This window comes from Macrotis lagotis, chromosome 3, assembly GCF_037893015.1.
Source record: "Macrotis lagotis isolate mMagLag1 chromosome 3, bilby.v1.9.chrom.fasta, whole genome shotgun sequence".
NCBI lineage: Eukaryota > Metazoa > Chordata > Mammalia > Peramelemorphia > Peramelidae > Macrotis > Macrotis lagotis.
Window position 1 is genome coordinate 251,031,036 of NC_133660.1, and position 26,451 is coordinate 251,057,486.

General features: G+C 35.9%; 1 protein-coding gene across 3 annotated transcripts in view; it reads left to right on the plus strand.

Annotated features, from left to right (window-relative positions):
* The window catches only part of LOC141518407 (gamma-butyrobetaine dioxygenase-like), a 117,278-nt gene that overhangs the window by 14,776 nt on the left and 76,051 nt on the right, over positions 1-26,451 (plus strand). Inside the window, exons 1-2 of one of the 3 annotated variants that reach the window (XM_074230401.1) lie at positions 15,976-15,994; positions 18,124-18,369. The gene's annotated coding sequence lies outside the window, so the exon portion shown is untranslated. Of the gene's footprint in view, positions 1-15,975; positions 15,995-16,453; positions 16,549-18,123; positions 18,370-26,451 lie in introns of those variants that run through there. The other 2 variants (XM_074230400.1, XM_074230399.1) reach the window with 2 other exon arrangements.

Sequence of the window (26,451 nt, forward strand, 5' to 3'; positions counted from 1 at the left end):
GTAAAGAATGTTAAATATCAAATGAAGGCATTTCTATTTTTTAGCCTAGAGAGATACTTTGGAACATTGAAGCTTCTGAGTGAGAGATATAATATGGTTCAAAATATGTATTGGTGATATCAGTTTAGGCAGCTGGGTTGAGAATACATTGGAGAAGGGAGAAGATTGAACCAGGGAGACCAATTAAGAGGCAATTTCTAATAATACCGGAAAGAGAGGATAAAGGTCTAATTAGGGTGATGGATAAATGAGTCTATATAAATTGTGCTGTGTCTTTGACTGCTCAGAGCTTTTTTGTGAGTCAATCATAATCTGAAGGCTCTTTCAGCCCTTTTGTGAGTCAAACCCTTCAAGCCCACAAATAGATGCTCATCAAGTCTATCTTTTTGATTGCTTTACTCTTCCCCTTGACAAACAGTCCTCCAAGTCTATTTAATAGTTCACCTGAGAGATGACCTCATCTCTTTCAACTCACATCATGCTTTTTCCAGCTAGTGTTGGAACCATGCTGACCCTGAAGATTAACCTAACAATAAATAGACAGGCAACTTTAATTCTTCATTCCCAACTACTCTTTTTATAGAAACTAATTAGGATAAACAATTTTTAGCTAATTTTTAGGCAAAATTGGACAGCTCATATTTGTCTCTTGGTCACATGCCATGTGCCCAAAGACTTGATGACCATTAGTCTTTTCACTTTAAAATTCTATTATCTTTTCTTGGGATAGGAATCACAATATAAAGACTACTCTCTTATAGTTCACCTAATCCCTTGAAGTTGTTATTATGTCATTATAAACCAAATGACTGGTTTAATTTCATGACTCATTCAAGTCTTTGCCTTGAGACAATGATGACTCTAATTAATTCCAACATGAAAATATGGGAATAAGACACAACATCCACTTAAGGTACCACTTAACCACCATGAAAAGCCAATACTTAATGATTTTCATCCCCATGCTGAGGTATAAGTGACTCTCTCTCTCATCCCCAGTTTCTCAATATAGTATTTTCAACAAACATTACTTTTAATAAACACTTTCTTCTTTAAAGTAAACAGCAAGACATTAGTGTCCCAGGAGTGAGAGAAGTGGAAGAAAACAGCTGTCTAGAATTAGTGCAAATCTTAAGTGACTTTAGTTCTAAGACTCAAAAGATTCCCTAGAAAAGCAGATGCCTTCTTTTCACCAACTGCCTAGGATAATAGTGATTTCTCTAACCATGGGTAGCTTGGCACAACTCCTATACCTTGGAAGAAAGGTGAAGGAAAGAGAGGGGATTGAGGAAATGAAGAGAGAAGATATCTGTAAGTAGAACACAGCTATGAAATAAATTTAATCTGCTGGAACCCTCTACCATTTTGCTTTTGGAGACTTTTTAATAAATAAAACATAGTAGGGGAAAACAAAGTCAGAAAGGCTTAAAGTATAGACCGAGTGATGGATCAGTTCTGCCCAAGGATCATCAAAGATAAGACTAGAAAAGCCCATAATGGAATTCATCACATCACAATAGTTTAATAATAATTCTCAAAGAGTTTCTACTAAATCACAGAGGAGCTGAAATTCATCTGATGTACAAAATACTCCACTTGAAGAGGGATCATAGGAAGTATTCTTCAATCTCTTCAAGACTATAATAACAATTTCCATGTAGCTGGAGAAGTGTCTTTTAAATGGAGCTATGAAAAAAATGAGATAATGAGGCATCTTTGCTTTGTTCAGAAAAGAATTCAAAGAAGCAAAGGAAAAATAAAATCACAGAATTGCAAATTGAGAGAAAGGATCAATCACTAAACACTCATTAAACACCTACTGTGTAATAGGAACTGAGTTGAGTATCAGGAAGAAAAGGGTTAAAAAGAGGCAAAACATTAGTCACTTCCTTCAAGAAGTCTATAATCTAATGCAATTCAATTAGTCAAGCTCCATATTTTAAAAATAAAGGATAGGGGGTGGCTAGGTGGCACAGTGGATAAAGCACCAGCCCTGGAGTCAGGAGTATCTAGGTTCAAATCTGGTCTCAGACACCTAATAATTACCTAGCTGTGTGGCCTTGGGAAAGCCACTTAACCCCATTTTCCTTGCAAAAAAAAACCCTGAAAAGAAAGAAAGAAAGAAAGAAAGAAAGAAAGAAAGAAAGAAAGAAAGAAAGAAAGAAAGGAAGGAAGGAAGGAAGGAAGGAAGGAAGGAAGGAAGGAAGGAAGGAAGGAAGGAAGGAAGGAAGGAAGAAAGAAAGAAAGAAAGAAAGAAAGAAAGAAAGAAAGAAAAGAAAAGAAAAGAGAAAAGAAAAAACAGAACATAAGAGAGGTTAAGTGAATTGTCTTTGTTGAACGATTGTTTGATACCTTAAAAGATGTATATCCACATGGAAAATTATTCTTTCCTTAATACATTGGGTTTACCAACCCAATACTGAGAAGTTCAATCTATATAAAAAGTGATTTCTTCCAGACAGACACTTTAAGCCTATAGTATTGCATAACCATAAAACACCTTACTTCTGAATAGAATTGAATGACTTTCAAATTAAAAGAGGAATCATATCTAATCATATTAATAACTTAATGTATGCAGATGATGACACTGGTTATAGGGATTCAATGAAAGGAACATTAAGGAAGTAATTCATCTTGGAAAAGTTTCTCCAATATCCAAATGTTCTTTGGACTAGAAAGGTGTAGTATTCTTTATGTAACTAAGAAAAATCCAGACTAAAAGTCTCAAAATTGACAGATGAAGACAAAAACACCTTGTTTTTTTCCTAGGCAAAATATATTGAGCAAAAGAAAAAAGATGAAACTGTATATTAGAGACTTTAATGGAGTTAAAGCCTAAAGGTAAGAACACAGTTAAAGCAATTAATTCCTACACAAAACCGGTCTCACTGTATGCTTCAGCACAGCAAAAAGAACAAAGTGAACTTTGGTGTTCAAACAAAAAAAATTCATACAATTTTGATCAAGTTGAGGGCTTATCATTCCAAGGAAGCTATAGTAAGATGAATATTTCCTTGACAAAAGAAAAATGAAAATGTTCTCAATGTATATAAGCTTTTTTTTAATTACAGAAATGCATTTAGATCAAACAGACTTCCCTTTAAAATAGAAAATGTTGATAACATCATTACTACTTGGTTTGTTAGATGGTTGAATTGTGTATTTTTTCCTAGAAATGGAGGGGATTATGATAGTGATTCATAATCAGATCATTGCCTCTAGAAATTTTAGAATAGCTATTTTTAGGAGCCCAAACTTACTGATCAATTTAGATTATGCAATGAAATGGTAGAAACTGTAACAAATATAACAATGTTGTGAAAAAAACAGTATCTAGTATCGAGAAGCCTCTCTATTACCTAGAAAGATATGATCAAATAGCTAGAACAATCTACCAAATTAACAATACTAAGTTATTACCTTAAACAATCAAAGTACATAAAAGTAAATAGGATTAGCTGTAAGGGAACTATCAAAAGAAAAAAACTCCTGGGGAAAATTCAGTCAAATTTTTATAATTAATGCTTATAACTATATAAATTATTCACATAAACCTGGAAAGACAACACTCTGTAAAAGTCCTCTTATTACATGAATATACTTCTGTATCTAAACAATGGAAAAATGAAGCAGAAAATTATAAACCAATACATTAATGAATAATAATTTAAACATTTTAAATATTCTATCAGCAAATTAGCCTAGCAATTTATCCAAAAAATTCATCATAATCAAATTGCAAGAAAATCAATTATTAGGAAAACAAATTAATTAATCTTATTAAAAACAAAAGCATCAAAAATTACATTATCCCAATAGGCACAGCATATCCCCCTCATTTATGGAAAGGATATCTATCTAGGTGATGCAGTGGAAAGAGCACTGGCCTTGGAGTCAGAAGCACGGGAGTTTGAATCCAGCCTCAGACACTTACCACTTAACTGTATGACCTTGGGCATTCACTTAACCTTAATTTTGTCGCATCTGGAGCTATCTCCAGTTGTCCTGATTCATATCTGGCTACTGGAACCAGATGGCTCTGGAGGAGAAAGTGAGGCTGGTGACTTGGCACAGGACACCCTCATTCAAATCCAATTAAGTGTTTGTCATGGCATCACCCCCACCCAGTTGTCATGGTCTTCTTCAAGATCAAGGGGTGGGGGGAATCACATTTATGCTGAGAAAATTAACCAAAGTATCCACATAAAGGGGTCATTTTATATAATATAAAAGAAAATGTAAAAGAAAAATAAACATTATTGGGAATACACTAGAAATTCCCAAGATACAGGAGTAAAGCAAAGATATCTATGTCCCCCACTATCATTTCATAATATTTTAAAAGGGCAAGCAATAAGACAAGAAAAAGAAACTGAAGATGTAAAGATGGCCAAAGAAAAGCTAAAAATCATCCATATTTGTTGATGACTTGATGGTTTGCTTAAAAAATCCTAAGCAAAGAAACTAAGTGGGGGGAATATAAATTTAGCAATGTTGCAGGCTACAAAATAAACCCACAATACAATAATATTTTATCTAATAATAATTAAATCTGAGAATCATAATACAATTAAAATAACGTCCCAAAATAATTGCAAATTGCCTAGAAGATTTGGGAAGAAATCTACTAAAATATGTTCAAATTTCTTATAGAAATTATTCTTTATTTCCTTAAAGAAATAAAGAAAGTAAAGCTGGATAAATATTCAGTGCCCATGGCTAGGTTGTTTTAATGATAATAAATTAGAACAATATTAACATAATAAAAATGACAATGTTACCAAAGTTAATTTAGAGATTAAATGCTATAAAAATTAAAGGGATTTTGATTCGATAAAAAAATAATTGTAAAATTCATATAGAAAGACAAAAGATCAAGTATGGAGAGAATTTTTTAATGTAGGAATAAAGAGAGAATACTTCCAGTCTAAAACCATATTATAACCATCAGTGAAACCATTGAGTACTGGTTAAAGAATAGAAAAGTAGATCATTTGAACTAGATTGCTGAGAATCAGAAAGAAAGAACCTCAATAACACAATGTTTTATAAATCCAAGAACATATTGTTATCTAGGAAAGAAAGAACTGCTGCAAAAATTGCAAAGCAATGTGGCAGTAATTAGGTTTAGTTCCATATCCTGTCTCATATTCCATAAAGATAACATAAAAAATAAAAGAGCAACAGATCAATCCCCTTTCACAACTATGGGTAAAAAATGGATTATTAGTTTTAAAAAGGGGGAAAAATAATAAAAACAATTACAAAAGGTAAAGTGGATATTTTTGCTTCCATGAAATTGAAAATACTTTGTTCCAAAGAAATGAATGCATATATTTTGCTAAACAAAACATATAGACAGTTTAGAAATGAAAGTCATATTCTAATAGAAAAGTGAAAGAGCAAGTCCTTGTCAAAAGAAACATTGTCAATTATTTACAACCACAAGAAAGAATGCTCAGAATAATTATAATAATAAGAAAAATGAAAACCAAATGATCCTTCAGGGTTTACCTCATACACATCAAATTAGCAGATATGTCAAAAATCAGAATAGCCAGTATTGGAATACATTGATCAATTATTGGTGGAATGATGAATTAGTACAAATATTTTGAAAAATAATGGGAATTATGCATATAAGGTGGCTAAAACTTATGTTTTGTCTAAGAGAGTCTTCGATTAGGCAGATATCACCAAAGAGTTAAAAAAAAGTTTTATATCCTGCCAAATATTTATAGCAGCACTTTTTGTATAGCAAAAAACTAAAAACAAGACATATGCATCAATTGGTGACTAAACAAATTATAGTACATTATCATAAGAGAATATTATTAGATTTAAAAGAAACAATGATTATGATCATGGGTGGTGGGATAATGAGATAGTCGCTACAAATAGTTTATAAACCTTCAAATACTGTAGAATTGCTTGTTAATAATAATAAAGTTGTTATTATTATTATTATGATTATTAGCCTACAGTAACCAGATCTCCAGTCTGGTAATGATCTCATTCCCTAAGCCTCTTATTGTACTCCTGCCTAGCTCAAGTAATATTTATAGAACAACACAGAGGCCCGGGGTAAATTTTTAACTTAAGGGCAAAAATGTAAATATATATTTTAAAATTTAAACTGCATTATTAACACTTTAAAATAAAGTTTAGACAATTCACAAAACAGTGAGTCAAAGACTATTTTGTAGATTACAAATACTCACAACTAAAAATTTAACAATTGGTCAGACTGGTTAGAGCTGGCTCTAGTACACTTATAAATCTGTTGAATATAGAAAAGCATGGAAAGACTTATATAAACTTAATGCTTGCTCAAGTAGTTAGAGCCAGAAAAATATAAACAATGGAAAGAACTACCAAAAACAATAAAAAACCAAATGTAAAATTACAATGAACTAACTTGGCCCCCAATTTCTCTATAGAAATGGAATATTTTATATAAATTTAGCTGGGGTTTTTTATGTATCTATCACTTTTGCTGGGGAATTTTTTATATTTTTTTGCAAGAAATGGCTCTCTGGGAGGGAAAAAAGAAAAAACACTCAGAGGAAATCTGGTCAATATGAAAACTGAGGATATTGATAAAACATACTGAAGTACAAAAGGAAAGTTGAAAAAAGAAAATTCAATGAATGAAATTTATCAGAAATAAAACATCTTTAACTTTCCCCAAAACTACTCACATAAAATTCTGATCCATAAAAATGTAAGAGCAAAATATTAAACAGATGACACTATATACCAAATACTCAGTATTTCCAAACCTTGTGGAATGAAAAGCTTTCAAAATATAGAGACTTAGCAGAAGAAATTAAAATAAGTTGGAAGAGGATGAGTTATATTACCATCTTGTTATTAAAGTGATGCCAAAAATGCATTTAGGGAATACAAAGAAGAGCTTATTTCATAATATTTTTGTTCATCCAAATAAAGTAGTTATTATTTACATGCCTAAAGTATACCAAATATAAAAGATTGTGACTTATTCTAGGACCGATCCTATTAAACAAATTGAGAAGAACAAGATAATAACAACACATAAGTGATACTTAATGAATTATAAATAGCTTCAAGTTAGTTTGGAAAAAAAAGCATAAAATATGGAAATTTTTCACGACTCCCTGAAGACAGCAATTTCTCTTTAGAGAAGCAAAATTCTCATTGCTGGGAATCATTATAAAAGCAATGTTCACCCTAAGTGTATAACATGTCATAGAAACAATTAACAGTCAGGGAAGCAATTATTTCACATGGAAAAGTTCCTGCTTGTTAGTTTGGATTCTTGGTCCAGGGATATTAGGTTCACCCATTCCCTTCCCAAATAGGGTCTTACCTAAATTGGCCACTGGGGGACTCCCAGGATCAACTAGTGATCATTTCCTTATTTCTGTTGAATTTAAAAATCCTTAGTCATTTTTTGCTGAGGACAGAATAAGGAGTAAGCTAAATTTAAAGCATTTTTTTTAAATCCATTTTTTCTCATTTATCCCAATAAACAGAATACTTTGAAGAAGGAGAAGGACTGGGGGGTAGAAACTGCCTGGAAAATAACTCTTCCTCCCTTAGGCTCAGATAACTGACAGTCAGCCAAGTGGAACTGGACCAAGCTCTCTAAAAGAAGTAAACTGTGTGAGCCTGGTTCCCTTGGGAACCTCCTGAAAGAAAATAAGATGTCTATCTCCCAGATTCTCCCACAGAGCAATGAAAGAAAGAAGAGTTTGCTCTGGGATTAGGGGCTTTTGCAGGAACACCTAAGACTTTTTTTTTTCAACAAAGAAGATGAGCCAATCCTGAGTACAAATTCTGAATCATCACAGCAACAGTCCTTCCATACACTTTCATCATGAGCAAAACAACTTGCAATTCTTTCCTCCCATCCTCTCCCACTTGTTCCCAGAGAGACAGAACAAAGTTCAGGTCCTCTCGAAGTGATGAGGTGATGAAAGAGCTTGGGACTTGGGGTCAGAAGATCCAGGTTTGAGCTGCCAGAAACTGTTATAAGGACAGAACGAGATGACATAGGTAAAGGATTCGGGAATCATTAAATACTACATAAGGAGATTTCTTTGATACTCTCAAGTTCAAAGTTCCTAAGTACAAAGTAGGTACTTAACGAATGGAAAAAATACAAAAAAAAACACCCTTAATTAGAAACCACAAACTTTTCACTCACCTGTCATTCATATAAACAGCTTCCTATTTTTGCATGTGAATTTATGCATACATTTTACCTTTGCTTTTATACAAGTGTATTGAACATGTGTACATATATGTGTATGATGTGTACATGCTATATGTGATTGTGTATGTCATTAATGTATTGATGTGCTACATTGCATAGTATATATATACATCATGCATGTATTTTTCACACTGAAATGCTTTATATGTTATAGCTATATATATATATATATATATATATATATATATATATATATATATATATATATAGTGTTCCCACATATGTATTATACATATATACTGGATAATAAGAAACTATTTATAAGTAAGGTATTCCTATAGTCATAGCAGCAGTCTACTAGGGACTATCTCATCCAGTGAAGTGTCTCATGAACAACACAAATTTGAGATATTTCAAGAAAGGCATGTATCCCATCCAATTATCACACAGCATTTTTGTTCTTCCCTTTTTTCCTTTAGTCTAATTCATATGCCAGAGGTTAAAAATATCTTGGAGACCATTAGCTAATTTGATTTTTTTAAACTGAGTAAAATTAAATTGCCAGAGTAAAGAATGAACAAGACGTATTCTTTTATGAAAATTGCAAATAAAGAGAATCATCAGAAAGTACTATTCATCTTTATATACCAGTTAATTGATAAAATAAATAAGTTTTTAAAAATATAATAAAAATAGAAAAATTAGCAAAAGAGGAAGTAGAAATTTCAAATTCAATAATGGAAAAAGAAATCATACAAGTTATTAATGATTACCAAAAACAACAACTTCTGGCTTATATGCATTTGCAAATGATTTCTACCAGTCATAAAGATCCATTAATACCTAAGTTACCAAATAAATTATTCTCAATAATAGATAAAAAGTAAACTATATCAAACTCCTTTCTTTGGAAAAATATGATCTTGATATCCAGGAAAGAATAATTAAAGAAAGAAGGATTTTTATTTTTTTACTAATATATATTGATAGTTTTAAAATAAATTTTTGGAGATGTTACAATAGCATATTTAAAATATGTTTTCATCATGACCAAGTTGAATTTTTACCAAGGATATGAAAATCATTCTTGGAAAATAGCATGGCGAAGTTGATGGTGTCCTGGAACTGAAGTCAGGAAAATCTGAGTTCAAATCCCACTTCTCACATTAAGCATATGACAAATGGGAAATTCATGTAACTGCTCAGAGCTTCAGTTTCAACATGTGAAAGATGAAGAAAAGGATCATTCTAACATCTACCTCACAGGATTTTTCTTTTTTTATTTATTTTTATTAAAGATATTATTTGAGTTTTATTTTTCCCCCAATCTTGCTTCCCTCCCCCCTCCCCCCCCACAGAAAGCACTCTGTCAGTCTTTACTTTGTTTCCATGTTGTACCTTGTTCCAAATTGGGTGTGATGAGAGAGAAATCTTATCCTTAAAGAGAAGAGAAGTCTAAGAGGTAACAAGATCAGACAATAAGCTATCTGGTTTTTTTTCTAAATTAAAGGGAATAGTCCTTGCACTTTGTTCAAACTCCACAGCTCCTTATCTGGATACAGATGGTACTCTCCTTTGCAGACAGCCCAAAATTGCTCCCGATTGTTGCACTGATGGAATGAGCAAGTCCTTCAAGGTTGAACATCACTCCCATGTTGCTGTTAGGGTGTAAAGTGTTTTTCTGGTTCTGCTCATCTCACTCAGCATCAGTTCGTGCAAATCCCTCCAGGTTTCCCTGAAATCCCATCCCTCCTGGTTTCTAATAGAACAATAGTGTTCCATGACATACATATACCACAGTTTGCTAAGCCATTCCCCAACTGAAGGACATTTACTGGATTTCCAATTCTTTGCCACCACAAACAGGGCTGCTATAAATATTTTTGTACAAGTAATGTTTTTACCTTTTTCCTCATCTCTTCAGGGTATAGACCCAATAGTGGTATTGCTGGGTCAAAGGGTATGCACATTTTTGTTGCCCTTTGAGCATAGTTCCAAATAGCTCTCCAGAAGGGTTGGATGAGTTCACAGCTCCACCAACAGTGTAATAGTGTCCCAGATTTCCCACATCCCTTCCAACAATGATCATTATCCTTCCTGGTCATACTGGCCAATCTGAGAGGTGTGAGGTGGTACCTCAGAGAAGCTTTAATTTGCATTTCTCTAATAATTCATGATTTAGAACATTTTTTCATATGGCTATGGATTACTTTGATCTCCTCATCTGTAAATTGCTTTTGCATATCCTTTGACCATTTGTCAATTGGGGAATGGCTTTTTGTTTTAAAAATATGACTCAGTTCTCTGTATATTTTAGAAATGAGTCCTTTGTCAGAATCATTAGTTGTAAAGATTGTTTCCCAATTTACCACATTTCTTTTGATCTTGGTTACATTGGTTTTATCTGTGCAAAAGCTTTTTAATTTAGTGTAATCGAAATCATCTAATTGTTTTTTGGTGATATTCTCCAACTCTTCCTTAGTCATAAACTGCTCTCCTTTCCATAGATCTGACAGGTAGACTAGTCCTTGATCTTCTAATTTGCTTATAGTATTGTTTTTTATGTCTATGTCCTGTAACCATTTGGATCTTATCTTGGTAAAGGGTCTCACAGGATTTTTCTATGGTTTAAGTCAGATTACATGGGTAAAGCATTTTGGAAACTTTTATATACATATATATATATATATATATATATATATATATATACATATATATATTACATAAATGTGAATTATTACTACTTCCCAGGTTGAATATTAGAAAAACAATTATATGATAGCTCATTAAATATAATGTAGAATGCAAATAACAGAAAATTCAAAGAAATAACATAAATACAGGAAATATTATTGCTTGCAAAACATAACATATTCTATTCCCTACCTACAGTCTTCCACTTTAGCAAAAAAAAAAAAAGGAAAAAAAGGAAAGAGCTTCATTCTAATTTAGGGTCAACCTTGATTATTTTAAATTCATAGAATTCAGTTTCTTTTATTTTTTTTCAAGGTTTCCCCCCTCATTTACATTGTTGTAGAATTATACATTATTTTCCTGATTCTGATGCAAAGTGTTCTCATTTACGCTGTTAAATTGTATATATTTGATTCTGATTACTTTGCATTCATGTTTTCCTATCTTTCTATGTATTCATCATATTCTTATAGCACAATATCCCAATACATTCATGCAACAAATCATTTTTAGCCATTCCCAAACAATGAGCATCAATTTTGTCTCCAGTTGTTTGCCCTTATAAAACTGCTTCTCCCTGCAGATACTGCCATCCCTATGATGTGGGGCCTCCTCCCCTCACACCTAGACTCTAGCAATAGCTGTTGATGGGGCTGCCTGCCTCTAATCTCTCTCCACTCCATCTACCATTTCATCTATCATTCAGGTTTTAAAGGGATTTTCCTAAAGCAGAGGTTTGACCATGCTCATTAGCGTGCTCACTCTCTCTCTCCCTCCCCCCCCCCCCCTCTCTCTCTTACACACACACACACACACACACACACACACACACACACACACACACTTTCATGTTGTCTTTCACCTTACTTTCTGATAGAGGTTCTTCAATCCACCAGCATGGACATTTCATCTCTTGGCTCTGGGAATTTCCTCTGACCTTCCCCTATTCCTTACCTCTGTCTCCTGGCTTCTCCTAGATTCCTTCAAGTTCCCCTAAAATCTTGCCTTCTACGATATGACTTTCCTAACTCTTAATTCTGCTGAAATATTTCCTACTTCTGTGGATTATTTCCTACTTAAACTATATATATATATATATATATATATATATATATATATATATATATATTACATATTTGTTTGCACATTTCCTTTTCCACTAGTTTGACAACAGGAATTGATTTTCTAACCCTTTTTCTGCATTCCCATGGAAGGCACTTAAATGCTTTTTGAGTGGCTACTGCAAAATTTTGGTGTGCTTAGTATCTTTTTCTTTGACCACCTTCAATATTCGGTTCATGTCTCCATTTTGAGTCTACTATGGCATATGGTACACTTAGACATGATCAAATACAGCATGCACACATCATACACATGTATATATGCAATACACTTGTAAAAAAGCACAGGTAAAATGTATGCATAAATTCACATGCAAAAATAGGAAGTTGTTTATATCAATGGCAGGTGAGGGAGAATTGTGTGATTTCTAATTGAGGTTTTTTTTGTATTTTTTTTCCATTTGTTATGTACCTACTATGTGCTTAGGAACTTTGAACTTGATAGTATCAAAGAAATCTCCTTATATAGTATTTAATGATTCCCAAATCCTTTACCTTTGCATTTCATTCTATCCTTATAACAGTTTTTGACAGCTCAAACCTGGGTCTTCTGATCCCAAGAGGAGGCTCTTTTAAGGATGAAGATTAGGCATACTTATAATTGGAAGGGGTATTTGATTCAAAACATGATCAAAGTATGGACATTTTAGTCATTTTCTTAGCCAAAGTCCAAATTGTTTTCCAGAATGCTACAGAAGTTCATTAATGAGTCTATCTTTTTACAATTCCTCCAAAAACTAACTGTTCCCCTTTTATTCTTTTTTGCTAGATTGTTGAGTCTGAGGTGAAACCTCAGGATTGTTTTACTTTGCATTTCTCTAATTTAATACTATTTGGAACAATGTTTCATCTAATTGCAAATTCTTCTTTTGAAAATTGTTTTACTTATATCCTTTGACCATTTATCTGTTAAGGAATGGCTTTGGTCCTATAGAACCACTAGGTGCATAGAATACTGGCTCTGGAGTCAAGAGGACTCGAGTTCCAAGACCAGTCTCAGATACTTACTGGCTGTGTAACTCTTGACAAGTCATTGAACCCCATTTGCCTCAATTTCCTTATCTGTAGATGAACTGTAGATGGAAATGGCAAACCTCTCCAGTTTCTTTGCCACAAAAATCCCAAATGGGGTCACAGAGAGTCAGAAATGATTATTAGTCTAAACAACAAATTTAGTCATATGTACATGCACAAGTCTCATACATATATATACTTGTTACATATATATATAAGTATATCTACATGTATGTGTGCATATATAAACTCTCAATCCTTTAAAGATATTTAATGCAATGTTCTCCCAAAATTTGGATATATGTATAAGTATGGGTCCATGTATGTGCCTACATATTATATATACGCAATTAAACACAAATGTTGAGTATCATACCTTTGTCAGAAAAATTTAATGCAGAGATTTTATTCCAATTGTCAACTTCTTTTTTCATGTTAGCTGTGGGTTTTTTTGCTCATGCAAAAACTTTTATATTTTCATGAATTACAGATTTTCTGATCATCTTTCTTCCTTATTTGGGTAAGGACTCTCTTCACTATGAAATTGCTTCTCTAATATTTTAAGCACATAATCTTTAAATTCAGTTCTTATCCCCTTTTTGAGTCTGTTATAATAGATGGTATGAAATAATGGCAAGATCAAGGGGAGGCAATTTTAAGGAAGGAGGTCTTGGCATATTTATAGGTGGAAGGAACCAGAGGATAAGGAAAGACTGAAAATTAGGAATTCCAATAGAGATGGAAAGAATATTCCTTGAAAGTAGAACCTGTTTCATTTTTATATCAATGGTTCATCATTATAAATACTTAGTCCAGAGTGATGAAAATGGCTTGTATTAATGCATCTTTGCAAAGAAGGACCTCCTCTCTTAAGGAAAGAAGTTGCCAAATTATGACAATGCCAAAGCTTATATGCAGTTTGAAAGACCTGTTCCTCCTCCCTTTATGCCAATCATTGGCCAGGGTCATAATCTAATTGATACATTCATTCCCAAACATTTTCTTCTCCTGTTGATTAGGACAGTGAGCATAGGGGAAAGATCAGTAATCTCCCTGAGCAGTCACAAAGGAGAAAGACATAGACCTAAGTTAACTCAGAGCTAGGTCAAGGTTAATTCTCTTGTCTTATACTGACATACCTACCCATAGGCACCAATACAGGCAGACCCCAGTCTTTGTAATGTAAACTAACAATCTCCCTTCACATTCTTGTGGAAACCAAGCAGCCCAACATTCCTCATAATTTTTATCTTTATACATTCATGAATTAGTAAAATGCCTGGCAAGTATCCATTAAATGCTAACTTATTGATTGTTGATGGATTAATTGACAGAAACCAAAAGTACATGTAGATTAGTCAGTGTTTAGAAGGAGAAAGGCTACCAGACTTCTTCTTCCAAAAGAGAGAAGAGTAAGTACAAATGTTGTAAGTAGATGTAGGGAAGAAAGTTGGGCAAAAGAGGGAGCAGCAGACAAATGGCTTCAGTTTTCTACAGGAAAGTATTTGAAAAGGTCATCCACTCAGAGAGTAGAAAGGAGAAAATAGGTAACTTGGGCAAAGAAGCTATGCTTAGTAGTCAATCCTTGGGGGGTAGGTTGGAGAGACATTCAGGTAAGAATAAAAGCATTGATCTGCAGAAATGAAGGCCTAATGGAGATTAGACAACATAAAAGTGTAGTGACCCAGTCAGCACAGTTCTGTGACTAGCAACAGAAAAAGCTAAAAAGGCAGATGGTGGAAGCAGCCCAGAGTTGTAATTTAGGAAGTGATGGGACTAGAAATCCACACTTACAGAGATAAAGAGAGAGAGAACACAAATCAAAGCTAGCATTTTCTAGTCAAGGGTAAGGTTAGAGAACAAAGTACTCAAAGATGAAGCTTGGCATGAAATTGAATTGGTTAATTATTAGGTAAAGATTTTGAAGGGAAGAAAGTCAGAACAGGAGAGAGATGATCTGGAAAAGCAAGGAGACAAGGAAACTAGGTGAAACAATGGATAATGTTGAACTTTAAGGGAGGAAGATATGAGTTCAAATCCTGCCTTAGCCACTTACATGCTGTGTAATCCCGGGGAAGTCTCCTAACCTCTCTCAGCCTCAGTTTTCTCATGTGCTATATGATGATAATAATAGCACCTTCCTCCCCAGGTTTTTGTGAGGATCAAATAACATGTTATGAAGCATTATATGTGTAACTTTTTTAATACTTTATTGTAGTAAGGGTGGTTTTGGAAGGGGAAAGGCACGGGATGAGATTGAGAAGAAGGAATTAGGGTCAAATAGGAAGGAAAGAAGGGGAGAAGGAAGGACAGATGGGAGAAATGAAATGAAGAATGGAAGGAAGGAAGAAGGGAAGGGAGGGAGAAGAGAAGGAAGGAAGGAAAGGAAGAGAGGGAGGGAAGGGAAGTAGAAAAGAAAAGAGAACAAAGAAAGGGAGAATAGAAAGAAGGAAAAGGGAAGGGAAAGAGAAAGGGAGGAAGGAAAGGAGGGGAGAAAGAAGATAGGAAGAAGGGACAGAAGGGAGAAGGGATGAAAGGAAGGGAAAGGAAAGAAGAGAGGAAAAAATAATGTAAGTAAGAGGAAAGGTGGAGAAGTAGAGAGGAAAAAGGACAAAGGAGGAGGTAGGGAAGGGAAAGAGGAAGGGAGGAACAAAGGAAAGAAGGAAGGGAGAGAGGAAAGGGGAGGAAAGGGAAGGAGAGAGAAGAAGAAAGGGAGGGAGGCAATAGAAGGAGGAGACAATCTGTCCAGGCATCACAATCTATTGTGAGAGGTTGTCCTGGAGTGGGTGCATTTCTGAGGCCTGGGCGTTATACTACTCTTGAAACACAGGACTTCCTAGATAAGCCAGGGCCCACCCACAGGACATGGCAGAGAGTTAACCAATCTGCCCTGCTGACTGCCTCTCTCCTGACAGCAGCTGGGAAAACCAGGGAGACAAGAAAGAACAGGCTGCCCGCTGAGGTGACTCTTGGGATTTTCCCAGAGAGGAGACTGGTGGAGGAGGGAAGGGTGTGAATTCTAAGGAGGCCAGGTCCCTTCAGTCAGACTCTTCTCCTCCTCTGCCATGTGGGAAGTTCTCTAGCCCCAGGCTGCTAATAACCTAATTAGGTTACTTCCTTAGCCCAGGTTTCTTTCTTTTGCCTTCCTCCCCTCTTCCTCTTAGCCCAATACCTCCTGCTACTTCTCCCAGAATCACAAACTCCATTATTATTGCTTCTCCTGGTCTTCCTCCTTCTTCCTCCTCCTCCCTACCCTGCAGGGAAATGAGAAGGCAAGACGATTAAGAAAAAGATAGAAACGCCATCCCCTAAGTCATCCTTCTCCTCCCTCATCCCCTTCTTGGCTTCCTCCTCCAACTCTTGCCTTGTCTAAATACTCCTCCCTTGGCCCTAAAGTCAGGAAGTTTTAAGTGAAGAACTAGCCTCAGACACATACTAGGTCTATGATGCTATTTGCCTCAGTTTCTTCATCTGTAGATTGGGGATAATACCTCCCAAGGTTGTTGTGAAGATAAGGTGAGATAATATTTGCAAAGAGCTTTACTAATCTTAAAATGCTAAATAAATCCCTCACTCCTCCGGCAGGTTCTCTGCCTTTCCTTCTCCACCCTGCCCCTCCTCCTTGGTGCCCCCTGTTACCTGGTCTTCTGCCACCTTTCTCCCTATTCCTCTCCCATTTTCCTAATCCTCTTTCTCTACCCTGGTTCTCCTCCCTATCTTCCTTGTACTTCCTTTGCCTTTTTTTTCCCTTCCTCCCCTCCTCTTGTCTCCTGCTGATCCTTCTCCCTCCTTATCTTCCTTTCTCTTGCCCTTTTTTCCCTAGTTTCCCTTCCTCCTCTCTCCTCTGTCTGTCTGTCTGTCTGTCTCTCTCTCTCTCTCTCTCTCTCTCTCTCTCCTCTGTCTGTCTGTCTGTCTCTCCTCTGTCTGTCTCTCTCTCTCCTCTGTCTGTCTGTCTCTCTCTCCTGTCTGTCTGTCTGTCTCTCTCTCTCTCCTCTGTCTGTCTGTCTGTCTCTCTCCTGTCTGTCTGTCTCTCTCTCTCTCTCTCTCTCTCCTCTGTCTGTCTATCTGTCTCTCTCTCTTTCTCTCTCTCACTCTTGATCCTTCTCCTTTATCTTCTTTTCTCTTGCCCTTTCTTTTCCTTCCCCCCCCCACTCCTCTTTTGACTCTTTCTCCTCTCTTCCCCCTCTTCTTTTTTTTTGTTTTTGTTTTTTTAGGTTTTTGCAAGGCAATGGGGTTAAGTGGCTTGCCCAAGGCCACACGGCTAGGTAATTATTGTGTCTGAGGTCTGATCTGAACCCAGGTCCTCCTGACTCTAGCTGCCTCTTCTTCCCCCTTCTTGTCTCCTCCTCCTCCTCCTCTCTTCCTCCCTCTCCTCTCTGGAGGCTTGTGACTGATCAACTCATCAGGAGCCCTGGGTGATAAGGAAGCTGAATGCCAGGCCAGGGAGCTGGCATCTCTTTGACTAGCATTTGGAAGGAAGAGAGCCAGCAAGCCCAGGGATTGGCTCTCTAGTGATCAGCTTCCAAGACAGCTGAGCACTATTCAGGACTGTGTCTTTGCCCCCTCTTTGACTCTCCCAAGGTCATCGTTCTGGCATTTAGAAATAGGGCACCCAATGGTTTCTGTCTCCTCACATTCAACTTAGATCAATGTATCCCATGGAAACAATGTGAAGACTAACAGACTGCTTTCGGGGGGGGGGGGGCAAGAGTAGGGGGGAAACTGTAAAACTCAAAATAAATAAAATCTTTTATTAAAAAAAAAAGAAAGAAAGAAATAGATCATCCAGAGAGACCAAAGGAGTTTCAGTCTTTTGGTGTGTTTGCCTTTTGATTTTTTAAATAGGTGTAACTTCACGTCCTAGAGTTTTAACCAAGAGAAAGTCAATGCTAGGGACAGGTGCAACTGACTGTAAACTACTGCTTTCCCAGGAGAGAGAAGAGTGACCCCAAGCAGGAGAGGCAGGACCCCCCTTCCAGCCATGGACCTATTGAGTCTTTTTGGCAGTTATAGTTTTCCCCCTGCTCAGCTTCTCCTCTTTAATACTTGGGAGCCTTTAACTTCTTTCTTTCTTTCTTTGTTCACCCTCAGGATCCCTCCAGAGTTTTGCTGCACCTTCTGATTGGGCCATCCCCCTTCATTTGCAAGTGGCATTGTGTCATATACCCACTGGGGGCAGGGCGGCAGGGCCACTGGCAGAAGCAGGAAACACCAGCTTCTTAGAAAGAGTGCCACCAAAGGCAGCACCAGGTTGCAAGGAAGATTGGGGACAGTGTGTGATGTAATTGATCTCCACTCACTTGCAAAGGGAGCTGTGGAAGAGATTCAGAATAGGAGGTAATTGTTACTATTACTATTACTATTACTATTACTATTACTATTACTATTACTATTACTATTACTATTATTAATTATTATTATTATTTTCTTGGAAAACTTTGCATGATATAATACCTGAAGTGTCATTCGCTTCCTATGAAATGAACATTATTTTCCTTTACTCAGAGGGGAAATTCAGGGCAGTGCACTGTGAGGAAGGGCAGTGAATTGTGGAATTGTTTTTATGATTCTCAATAATTCAGTCCAAGTAATGATGGGAATGGGAAAATGTGAATGACCTACCACTGCCTTTGAAGAATTGGTTAGCAGCAGATCCCCAATTATGTTCAATTTAATAATCAAATAACTGGATTTTCTGATCTGACACAGACTGATCAGAAAAGAGACACAGTCTGAGACTGCATGGTGGTAAGGAAAATCTGTCTGAAGATTAGAAAGATGCCCTGCTTAATATCCAGAGCATATTTCAGTCTTGTTATTGGTAATCCCAAGGGATTGAATACAGATACAAGCCTAAGGGGATCTACTTTCAAAGCCTTTTTTTTGAATAGTGGCTGAGATAAAGAGGGGAAATTGTGTTTATTTAGTAATCTAAGATTTCTAATAATGAATGAGATTTCTAGTTTATGAATTTCATTTTCCTTTCTAAAACTTATCGGTAATAGAAAGTGCTTTGTTTTGGTCTAAACTGCCATTTCACTGATATAGGGAAATTCTTTTGTGGAGACTCTCTTCATCCTTGCAATTAATATTTTTATTTTATTTTTTTATTTTCATCCATTAGTACATGCATATTTCCAAGTTTCAAAGTTTCCCCTCCACCCTTCCTTCCCACTCCCCTCCTCTCAGTAGGGAACAGGCAGGTTAGCATATATATATATATATATATATATATATATATATATATATATATATATACACATATATTGTTAAACATATTTACAAATTAGTAATTTTTGGCATGAGGAATTATACATAAGAGATAATTTTTATAAAGTGTTTATCAGATTTGGTAGGGGTATTTTTTTCTGTGTGTTTTGTTTTGATTTCTTCCTCTGGTTGGGTATGATATAAACCATTACCAGTCTAATACAGTTGTGCTAGCTCTCTGGACCATCCAGAGGAATTGCAACCATTAAGGTTGTTCATCTCATATGTTGTTGATATGCACATCGTTCTCTTGACCCTACTCCCTTCACTCAGCATCAGATCCTATAAGTCATTCCCTGCTTCTCTACAGTCTGACCATTTATGGTTTCTTATAAGCAAAAATATTCCATAGTATTCATGTACCATAACAATCTTTAAAAGTCTTCTTAGGAAAGTGGAAAATTAAATTATTTTCCCAAGGTTATGTAGTTTATAGGTGACAAAGAGGCATAATTCAAAAGTAGGTATTCCTGACTCCAAGGCCAGACCATAACCCATTATACTGAATTGCTTCTCCCTATTTAAAAATAGAGAAATGTCTTACCATGATAGGCTCTATAAATACTGAAAAGAAACTCCACTGAGGATTGGAAGAAAGTTTAACTTTAAACTATCTATAAAAGTACATTTTTCCCCAACAAAGTCATACTGACAAGCCAACATTGGAGAAAGTTGCTCAATCTATTCACTAGAACAAACCATTTCCAGGGGCATTTGCTATCTTAAGAAAACTGACATCTCTACTATGGAACTCTTTTCTTGTTTTGTTTTGTTTTTCCAAGGCAATGGGGTTAAGTGACTTGCCCAAGGTCACACAGCTAGGTAATTATTAAGTATCTGAAGCAAAATTTGAACTCAGGTTCTCCTGACTCCAGGGTCAATGCTCTATTCACTGTACCACCTAGCTGCCCCAGGGCTTTTCTTTTTCTTTTAACAAGTCTATCAGATCTGTACTTGTAAGTCATAAAATTACATTGAAAAAATTAAACATGGACTTTTCACTCATTCACATTAGTTCCTTTACTTTCAATTAATGTTAACTTTAAATATATTCCTAAGATTTAAAGAATTGGAAATAGAGATTTGGATGTAGGCACACTTCTTTACACACACACATATATGCACACAATATTATAATGTTCAGGAAATGTTACATATAGAGAAAATGAAATCTGCACATTTAATGGTTATAGATGGTGGTTATAACACTGACCTGGGTTCTAGTCCCAACTCAAAACTCACTCATTGTTTGACTTTTAATAAGTCCTGTAACTTCACTAGGATTCAATTTCCTCATATATTAAGTGAGGGGATAATCAGAAGTTCCTAACCATATTTGTGTCCGGGACCCCTTTGGCTATGTGATCAAGTCTGTGAACCCTTTTTCTGATCGATCATAAAAGATATAATAAAAGAAATCATTTTTTTGAAATAAAAATGTAATTTTTTTCCAAACAATTTCACCAACCCCTTAAAATCTGCTTCTGAATCCCTTGGGGGTCAATGGACCTCAGGTTAAGAACTCCTAACCTAGATCATTTCTAAAGTCTCCCCTTTCTCTAACAGTCCAAAAGGTCTGTGTGAACAGTGCTTTGCGCAATTCATTGATTGGAATTCTGAACCTTGAACATTTATAACAGGGATATCATGCTTTAAGTGAATGTGTAGGAGTCATTTTAAAAATATTTAGTCTCATTTTAATTATATACCAACCTCTTAATTATTCATCCCGAATTTATCCAATTCAGGTCTTTCTCATCCTAAAACTGTCACTTGACCCTCACACCACCTTGTCCTTATTTTCTCCCTTGCCACTAAACTTCTCACGTAGCATCTTGTACTTGGTTCTTGTACGTCCTTGCCAATTCACTCACCAAACTCCTAAAATCTACTTTACTTCCATACCACTCTACTAATCCTGTTCCCTATAAGGTCATCAATGCACTAAACGGCAAAATCCACTGACCTATTCACAGTCCTTATTTCCATGACTTTCTGCAGCATTGGACACCAATGACCACCCACTCCCCCTGATGTTTTCTGACTGCTGAACTAATAGCTCTTCCCTAGACTTCCAGGCTCTGGTATCTTCTAATACTCTTGTGATGGTTCCTTTGTGGACTTTCCCAAGAAAATAATTATGTTTCTTTTTCCTCCTACCATTAAGTGTTTGGGACAGTTAGCTGACCCAGTGTATAGAGCGCCAAGCCTGGAGTTAGGAAGATCTGAGTTCAAATCCAGACTCAGACACTTATTATCTGAATGACCTTTTGTTTGCTTCAGTTTCCTCATCTGTGAAATGAGCTGTAGAAGAAAATGGCATGCCAGTCCAGTATCCTTTCCAAGGAAACTCCAAATTGAGATTGTGAAGAGTCAGACAGAACTGAAATAGTTGAACGAGCTAGCCTTAAGCGTGGTCATCCACCATCAAATATTAAATAAGGATTCAATAGGAGACATCTGAATGAGCTGCAATCTACATTACCTGAAGGGAGTGAGCAGCCAAATAGATGAGATCACAGAATCCATTTGATTTTAATGTTATTTGTTAGCGCATATGCAAGATTCTAATTTAAATTCTTGAGTTTTTTCTCACTGTTGTAATTTTGTAATCAAATATTACTAAAGCAGGCAAATACTACAATGGAAAGAATTAAACTGAAGTGTTCAACCTTGTAGAGAGATTATTAAATTTACTCTTCAGAGAGCAGCAAATTATAAATCAAGACTAGATTGATCGTTGGACTGATTGTCTAGACTTAAGGAAGTACTAATAATGCAGATTAAACTTGGAAGTATGAGCATCCATTTTTTTTCTGGTGAGCATGGCTTATCCATATACCAGCACACCTCTATATGACTCCATAAACATTATTTGAGATCAGCAGGAGGAGAATGGAAGGCTCAGGCAATGAAGTCATCACCAGACTGGAGGTCTGGTGACTAAAAGAACAACAACTGCTACCGGTAATTATACAGCTCTTTAAAGTTTGCAAAATGCTTTCCATCCGTTGTCTCCTTTGAGTCTCATCACATCCAAGAAAGCAAACTAAGAGACAGGAAACCTGAGATCTAGACTCCTCTCTTGTCTATGACTTTGATTAGGTTGGTTTCTTCTTTCTGGGTTTCATTTTCTTCATCTGTAAAAGAAAGGGCATGGACTTGACTACTGAGGTTACTTCTAGTTATAATTAATGGTTAATTACTCCCTGCATGAACTTGAATAGAGTTATTTAAGGGCTTCATGCCTCAGTTTGGGAAAGGCAGGGGGCTTTCATGTCTGTAAAATGATGGCTGCTTCTAATAATCATTGTTATTGTTCAGTCATTTTAGTTGTGTCTAATTCTCTGTGACCCAATTTGGGGTTTTCTTGGCAGAGATAATGGAGTGGTTTGCCATTGCCTTCCCCAGATGATTTTACAGATAAGGAAACTAAGGCAAACAGAGTCAAGTGATGTCTAGTAACTTCTTCCATTCAAGTCTATAGGTAGTAAGTTTCTGATGCGAGACTTGAACTCTGGAATATGAATCTTCCTAACTTCAGGTCTGATGCTCTATCCACTGTGCCATCTGGCAGCCCTCTAATAGTCATAGAATTCTACTTTTGCACATTTCTATGTTCAGTATGCAAAATTATTTTCTGTATTGCTCTTTGATTTTGCAAGTCAGGCTAAAAAAATTATTCATTCAGAAACATATGTCTAAAAGAGAAAGGAATTCTGTTGCAACCAGGCTTTTACCAAAGGAGTAAATAGTCATGAATTTAGAGTTGGAAGTCTCTTAGAAGCCATTTAAATAGTGAAGGAATGGAATACTGTTTTGTTATATAAGAAATAACAGGAAGACCTAAAAAAGATTTATATGAGCTGATGCAAAGTGACATTAACAGAACCAGAACATTATACACAGAAATAACAATATGGCACAATGAATAACTGTGAATGACTTAGTTATTCTCAATAATACAGTGAACAGTCCCAAAGAACTGATGATGAAAAGTTCCAAAAGAACTGATGGTGTCTGAATACAGACAGAAGCATATTATTTTTCACTTTGGATCAAGTTTCCTTCCTAACAATATGGAAGTACATTTTACATGATTGCACATGTATAAGCTCTATCAAATTGGTTACTATCTTAGGGAGGAAGGGAAGGAGAAAGGGGAGGATAGAATTTGGAACTCAAAAATGTAAAAAAGAAATGTTTAAAAATTGGTTTTATAAGTAATCAAGGAAAAATAAAATATTATTTAAAAATTAAGAAGCCATCTAAGGGCAACCTCCTTATTTTATGGAGGAGGAAACTGAGGCCAATGAGATCGGAATTTGGCCATATCCCCAAGGGACAATACCCATCTGAGGCAGGATATGAATCTGCACCCTGACTCCAGAGCCAGTGTTTTCTATAGTACCAGGATGTCCTCCTTAATATGACAAAGAAAATTGCTTACATGTGTCCCACAGGGGCTTACCAGAGTCAAAAAAAGAGAATTAATTTGGTAAGTGGGGTGGGGTAAGGAGAGGCAGAGGAACAAAAAATCAAATAAGCATAGAAATATAGAGAAATAGCTCCCATCAGATAAAGGCAAAACCTGAAACCCAAGCTCTTTTTTTCAGGGAACAGCAGAGGATCATTTCCATAGTAGTCAAACCTGATATTTCACAAACTTATATGTTGGAGAATTAGCAGAAGTTCTGGATAAACTTATCAGAAGGTAACATCTTCCTATAATAGGCATCCCTTGAGAAAGGGAAAGGAAACCAAGTCAGAAGTGACCTAAGAAGCTGATATGCCCTCTGAAGAATGTTCATTGTTGACCCTCCTGACCCCTTATTTCCTTGCATGGAAATGAGGTCTCTTTCTTCCCAATTTCTCATCTAACTCGGCCCAGAGTTGTTCCACTTGGTGTAAATGCTCATAGGCCAAATTTTCAAGAGTCTTTCTAGGAGAGGTCAGATATAAATCCTTCCATTCAAGACTACAAATTTTCAAAGCAGAATAAACTTAGAATATGGATTTTCATTTATGATCTTGATTTTTCCCTTCTACCTTACTATAACAATAGACTTCCATGAAGTCAGTAAAAGTTAGCATGGAAAATTTCTTGATTTTTATTTTCTCCTCTCATTTTTACCATATGCATTTATTATAAATACACAGACACAAAGCAAATGATAGAAATAACCTGCTAAATTCTTTCACAATTACCCGAATAAATTCAACTGTGCAGACCTACAAACCAAATTATTCAAAAAAAACTGAAATAATAGCAATATTCTAATTCTTTCACTTTGACCCATGTGCCTGAAAGTCTCCCATCTGCCAAACTCTTTCCCTCTCCACCCTTCATTTAATATCTTCCTTGGCATAATCTTTTGGCTAGGTGAGTTGGGGGAAGATTCTCATTTTTCCTAACATCTGGCTAATACTTTCCCTTCCCTATGATATCTAGTTCAAATATGTCAAAAGAGAATAAGAAAAACAGAACACTACCCTCAAAACAGATCCAAGAATGATGAATTTTTATCTGGACAACGTTTGCCTATATGGTTTCATGAACAGTAGGTGTGATGTGGTCTCCTTGCCAACTTTCAGTACAGAGACTCCATTATGTCTTATGGAAAGTTTGTTTTGTTTTGACTTAATGTATTTATTGATACCCCTCTATGTGCCAGATACTGTGCTAGGCAGATATAAAGATAAGGTACCTCAATATCCATTAGAATGTCTAATCCAGTAGAGGAGGTGATAATATTTTTCACCTGGGAAGATCACAGAACACTTGGCAAAGAATGCTTAGCCTTGAAGGGTGCAGATGAGGGAGAAGGACATTCCAGGAAGAGGGAATAATACAATAAAGTCAGGAAAGACCTGTTCTAGGGAGCGGAAAGCCAGTTTCACTTCTTTGGAGATGTTCCATTAATAGTAATGCTATCTCATTCAAATCACTGACATGTCCATGAGACCAATAAAGATTGAAAGTCATTAATGGATTCATTATTTTAAATTAGGTGGAATCTATTTTTAATTAAATTATTTTTGAAAACTAAAAGTAAAAAAAAGGAAACAATTAGGATATCATCTATGACTTCAATGCTGATGGTTCCCAAATCTCTATCCCTAGTTCTTTGACCCTTCCTAGAACGATGGTGCTGGGGTTTTTTTTCAGCTGCCCTTAAGACATATACAAAGGAAATCATGACATCTCTCTAAAAATGTTTTGGCTAGACCCAGAGTCAGAGGAAATAAGTTCAAATACCATCTCCGTAGCTCCCTACTTATGTGACCTTGGACAAGTCATTGTCATCTCCAAATTAATCGGATCAAACTCCAACTCATTAGTTCCTTACTTTGAGACACTTCATGAGGAAGTCAATAGGATATTTGACTTGGAGTCAGGAAGATCTGGATTCAAAATCTCCTTCTAAAATTCTTATTTCTAAATTCTATTTCATTTACTACCTATGTGACTGAACCTTTCTCTCCCAAAAACATAAAATGAGGGAGATAGAGTCAATGACCTTTGAGGACTCTGCCAGCGCAAGAGCTCGGTTTCTGTAACCCCATTATCCAACCATATCCACTCCCCCTAATAAAGCAGTTCCCCTTTCCCACAACCCTATTCCTGTCCATGGTTCCTCTACTACTAATAATGAACTCTCTATCAGACCAGAAAATTTGGAGTCATGTTTGAATCTTCCTTCATGAAAAGTAGCCAATTTCATTATAAACTGTGTTAGACTATTTGGAGAAGGGAAGGAGGGAGAGAGAGAAGATGGGAGGGTAGGAAAGAGGGAAGGAGAGAGAGAGAGAAAGGTTAGGAAAGAGAAGGAGAGGACAGAGGAAGAAAAAGAAAAAGGGAAACAGAAGGGAAAGAAAGGAGCAGCAAGAGCAACTCATTGACTATATCTGATATCTCTGATGTTCATAGCCCTTTATAATATGACCCCCACCCCCGCCACCTTTCTAGTCTGCTTTTTTTTTTTTTTTTTTGCAAGGCAATGGGGTTAAGTGGCTTGCCCAAGGCCACTTATTAAGTGTCTGAGGCCGGATTTGAACTCAGGTATTCCTGACTCCAGGGCCACCCCTATTTCTTAAACCTCATCTCCTTTGTATCCTATGACCCAGTGACAATGATCTTGCTGTTTC